Genomic DNA, 5,667 nt, shown 5'->3' on the forward strand with positions numbered 1-5,667 from the left:
GGGGTCGGCTTTGGGGAGAGAGGGAACTAAGGGATAGAGAGAGAAAGAAGGGGAATACGGGAAGGAGGAAGAAAGGAAGAAGGATTGGTAGAGAGAGGGACAAGAGGGGGAGCCTCAGAGAGCGCCGATCCACCCCGAGCCCGCCCCGGCGGCCCGCCCTGCTCGGGATGCTGCGCTCGGCGGAGCTCGGCTCGGTTCGGCCCCACTCGGCTCCTCGCCTACACTCGGGCTGTTCTCCGCCAGACTCGGCTGGATTCGCCTCTTCGGCGCAGCTCGGCTCGCCTCAACTCGGAGCCGCTCGGCTCCGCTCGGCTCCGCTCGGCTCCCCGCGGCAGCGCGCCTCCCGCGCACGCGCACAGCTCGCCGCTCTCCTGCCGCCGAGCCCCGCGCCCGGCCCGGCCGGCGCACGGAAACCCCCGCGCCACATCAGAGCCAGCAGTTTCTGCGCTAAACCCTTTCTGTCCTAGAAGGAGATCAACTCCTCTACCTCCTTCGTCTCCTCAGTTTTCTTCTTTGATTTCAAAATCAGAGTTACAAAAACCTACTCAACTACAAGACTCAGTAAGTAGCCGAGAAAGTAGTCCCGTCAATTTCAGAACCTAAAGAACACGTTATACTTATGTTTCCACAATTAAAAAAAAAAGAAAAATCACACACGAGTCCTACTCACTGTGTCAAGCCTTATTTAAAACACACAAAAAAACCCCTAAAAGAAATAGTTCCACAATCAAAACAGAACAAACAAGTAACACTAACTAAAACCACGCATCCAAATACACTGTTTATCAGTCACCAACCCGAAAAATCTCTTTTCAACGTGTCTCGTTTGTATACCTCCTCACAACTAACCTTATCCTTTACAAACACTAAATTGCAAATCAAAAAACTTACACGTAACTTACACGTAACATAAACTCTTCAAATAACATTTATACACTCATACCCCAAATGACAGGTAAACCACCAAAAGTAAAATTACTCAAATCATTACAAACAAATACTTGTACAATATTTAGTTACAAAACAACCCCCAAACCACACAAAACCACAAAGAAGTTACCTCAAAACAGCAAACCTACAATTTAAAACAATTAATCCACTAAGACCAAACTTAACAATAATACATAAAAAAAACACCAAAAAAAAACCAAACAAAAAAAAAAAAAAACAACCAACAAAAAAAAGAACACCCACCCAAAAATACCCAATCGCTCCAACACAAATTTACTTCTCAGTATCAAAACAGTACGACCTTTTAATAACCTAATTCTATTATTTCTGCATCTCTTTTAACACCTAAAATAACTACAACTCACACTTGAACCACATTAAGTGAACTTACTTATTAACTAGCCAAATGAAACAATAACACATCTATAACATTAAATAAATTACTGCCAAATAGGAACATCTTTAAACATACTACCTTACAAAATAAAACAACTGTTCATTTTTTATTATTCACACACAATCATAAATATAAAACATTTAAAAAATATATAAATTGATGAAATCACAAGAAATCAATTTACAAAAACATTACAAAAATTTTAAATTAATCAATCACACATAAATAAAAAATAACGAAATAATATTTTCAAGAATTAAAACATCACTAAATAACTTAAATCATTATTAAAAACCAAAATACTCATCTTATTAATAATTACTGCTTTTTATCTCCCCTACCGATTTAAATTTTTACATAGAACTCTACAAAAATCCTTAACAAGTAGATTTATAACTTAAATTTAAAACATTTATAGATAAATATACTTCATGAATAATCTACACACCAAACAACTAAACTAACAAGAAAAACCTAATAAAATACTAATATATCCATAACATAAAAACCCCAAATCATTAACATAAAAACCCATATAAACACATGAAAATACCTACAGTTAAAAAAGACGTACCTTAATGAACAATATTCATAGCTTAATAATTCATTACAAACTCTTACCAATTAATGATTAACATTAATTACTTGATACCAATAAAATACAAGAAAATCTTAGTTTAGCCAATAACTATAATAAAATATCATAACTAATACCTTAAAATCACACTTTATTAAAAATATAAAACGGTGAAGCAACGTATCATAAAAAATCCCATTATTATCACTACACAGATATACGTATATACATCTATCTATCTACAGATAGATAGATAGATCATATATCCATCTCAACAGCAGCATCTGGGACCGATTCCTGTTTTCTCTCTTGTCTCCTAAATTTATTAGCCATAGAGGATGGAGTAAGGAAATAATTTTATTTATCACCTTGTTCTCCAGAAACCTGAAAAACAAAATAAAACAGAAAAAAAAAAAAAAAAAAAAAAGAAAACCACATTTGAAAGGCAGATCCTCACCAGCAGCTGATCCATCTCCTACGGGGGACCATATTCTAGGGCACTTTTGGTGCACTTGCCTGAACCTGTCAGGGCACTCTGTGCTTGCAGAAGAGATTTTTTTTTTTGTCAGGGAGAGGCAAGGGGAGGAGAAATAACGTTCTAGAGACAGCTCAAATCCATTACTGTGCCACTTCCTGTGCAGCAGGTCCTGTGACAGGATGGGAACTGAGGCTGCTTGAAATTTAAAAGCTAAAGACACCAGCACAAGGTGTCCTTTTGCTTTGTCAAGGAAGTGATTCCCAAATCACACAGCCCCCCCACCATCGTCCCTCCCACCACCACCTGAAAGCCTCTTGATTCTCTTCTCAAAAACACAAGGGACACCTCAGAGTTCAGCAAGTTCTGCCAGTGCAGCCCTCGGGGTGCCCCCGTCTCCAGGTCTGTCCCCCTTGCTTTCATCCTCAGCCACGTCATTCTTCAGCCGTGGACAGGAAATTGTCCCCATTTCTCCCGTACTTCCCTGGTTACCTTTTCTCTAAGCCGTGCAGGACCCCCGAGAGGAGGCTGTGATCCTCTATCAGCTCATGGGCAGCTCTAGAGGTGACACGGGCAGCACTCTGTCATATCTCCAGAATACGACGCTGAAACAGAAAATGCAACTTGTTCTTTTACAGCCAAGATCTGATTATCTAAAATAAAATGAGCAATTTGGCTGGTACCCCATCAACTTCCAGCTAAAACGAACACCGCCTGTTCTCAGCAACTCCAGAGAAGGAAAGACATTCTCCCTTCAACGCTTCGCACCACAGGTGCTGCTCTTACAAGAAGTATTCAGGTAGCAAGACAATTTTCTCTTTTTGTCCGAGGTTTTGATACCTGAAATCCTCAGGGTGGATGCTCCCAAACCCGAGAGCTCCCGGCAGGCGAGGTTCCCTCCTGCCGAAGCACTGTGCAGGTGACAAACGTGCTGGCTGGGGAAATAGAGACCCCAAAAAGAAAAGGCCCCGACTGCAGGAGCAAAACCACGGCACCCCCGTGAGGCTCCACGACGGCAGGAACCGGTCCCAGTTTCAGGGGATAAGGATGGGACTGGTTTTAGACACAAGCAAAATTATTTCTCCCTCCACAAATCCACAAAACCAACAAGGAACAGATTTTCAAGAGGACCAAGGCAGAATCAGCTATTCCTTTCTGTTTGGTACTTGAGATCTCGAGGCCAATACAAGCTTTTGTGGTTTGGGGTATTTGGGAACTGTTCTTTTTCAATTCTTACCTGGGAGCCCTGGTCACAACAAAGGACTGCTGAAAAAGGCAAGAATGACCTGGAAAATCCTCTGGTAGACATAGAGCTCACAGCAATGTTTGTCACGCAGCCCTTCCCCAAGAAATCTGAGGATCCACTCGTGCTGTTTTGTACTGGAAGCCATAAAGAAAAATACCACCGTCAGACATTCAGACATTTCCAAAGGATACATGCTCCTAAGAGCACAAAACCCCGGTTCCCTCTGAGTGCCAGCTCAGGAATTACCACAGCTTGTTCTGGACTTCTCAATTTTCCATTCCTATCAAATTTAATCGCTAACATCCATTGGGAACAGTCAGTCTGCAGCCCAAACATGCAGTGGAAATGGAATTTTAGAAGTTGCTGTTTCTAAAATACTTCAGTTGAACTCCAAGTTACTAACCTAAACTCAAAGAGGAATTGTAGCTAGCCGGGGCAGAACATTCTTTTCTTGTGCTCACAGAGCATACGCAGCACAACTCATTGTGCGTTAGTATTAAGAAGACAACAAAAACCTCACAGAAATAACATTTTGAATTCCTATATGAAACAGAAGAAAGACGCTTCTAATTAACTACCTGTGGGAGAATGAGGTTTCATTGTATTTTTGCGGCTGTTTCTAATACATTTCTGAAGAATTACTGGGTACCTAAAATGGGACTCTTACCTCAAAATCAAAACTGTAGAAAAGCTGGAGAAAGCCCGGTACCTTCCTCAGGTCCAAACACCGGTGTGACAGAAGGAATCTCTTTACCCTTATGTACACGTGCTCCTCTGTAAAGAGAAAAAGCTGGCATGGTGGAGGAGGACAGCGCTCCCAATCCACAAGCACGGACGACAATTCGTGGAAGCTGCAGTCAGTGAGCGTGCAGCGCTCCGAGCTGGGAGAACAGCCCGGCAACTGCAGAAGGCCTTTGCTCTGAGGCGCGTTCCCATTGCTGCCCACCCTCCCCTTCTCTTGCCCAGGAGGAAAAGCTCAGGCAAGAGCGCACGAGCACAGAGCAGGTGAGGGGATCGACACTCCCCAGGGCTCTGTTTTTCACCCCAGCAGTGACACACGCAGCACGTTCCAGTACCTGGCTTCAGGATCTGCTGTGCCACACGAGCAGCGCAGAGGGTGAGGGAGAAGGTGAACCTGAGGCTTGGCTGCCTGATTCCGTTCTGCACGGCATCCAAGAGATACAGCAACGGCAAGGGCCCCGGGAGAGAAGCCTGAAGCACAGCCCAAATGAACACAGCGGGAGCACAAAGACATCGATCAGCTTCCGGGACATTTCACGGGTCACACAGGTAAGAGCCCCAGTTCAGCAAATCTGAGGCTTTGGCGACGTCAGGATCAAAACACCCGGAAACCTGTGAGAAAGAAACCGAACTGCAGCCGGCTAAAAGCCGTCCCTGCCGACAAGTCCTTCAAACAACTTGTTCACGAGGAGGCAGGGATTGATTCAATACTCACCAGCCCATCTGGCCAAGGTCAGAGCTCTGTGCCCACCCAGGACACGGCAGCCAGCAGGGACCCTTCTCCCGCTCTCCAGCACGGACCTGTGAAGCCAGGGAGAAGTTTACAGAACAGAAGCAGCCAGAAGATGCTCTCTGCTTCCGTACGCTCTCTGATCCATCTCTCCCAAGGAAAGTCCCCACGGATCGGAAGCAACCACCTCTCATTTCTCCTCCGCAATCATCACTGCCTTGCCTTTCTCTGCAAGCGTTTCCTCCCGTGCCCGTCCCCAGAGCACCTTTAGTCCATCTTTTGTTCCCAACCGCAGCTCTCCAGCACAAATGCCACTCCTCACACAGACAAAGCAAACACTCATCTGCCTCAGCTTTTGGCCTAGAAAGCAAAAACCTCAACGCGTCCGCCTACGTGATTAAAACACAGAGACGCACGGGTGGACATAGATGGAAAGCTTTTCAGGAGAGAAAAGAGATGATTCGCTAGCACGCCTCCATACAGCTTCAGAAAAATCAGAATCCACAGCAACTCCTAAGACCCCTGCTGAGGAACCCAGCCCTCCTGGGAA

The 5,667-nt window shown here is 44.3% G+C and overlaps 1 long non-coding RNA gene across 1 annotated transcript; it reads right to left on the reverse strand.

The window, feature by feature from the left end:
• Positions 1-2,940: 2,940 nt before the first annotated feature.
• On the reverse strand, positions 2,941-4,176 carry LOC128813435 (uncharacterized). Its single transcript, XR_008439039.1, has 3 exons — positions 4,050-4,176; positions 3,638-3,967; positions 2,941-3,005 (listed from the first exon to the last, which is right to left on the reverse strand). It is a non-coding gene; the product is annotated as an uncharacterized LOC128813435 (long non-coding RNA).
• Positions 4,177-5,667: the final 1,491 nt, after the last annotated feature.

The sequence above is a fragment of the Vidua macroura genome, chromosome 12 (assembly GCF_024509145.1).
Source record: "Vidua macroura isolate BioBank_ID:100142 chromosome 12, ASM2450914v1, whole genome shotgun sequence".
NCBI classification, from domain to species: Eukaryota; Metazoa; Chordata; class Aves; order Passeriformes; family Viduidae; genus Vidua; species Vidua macroura.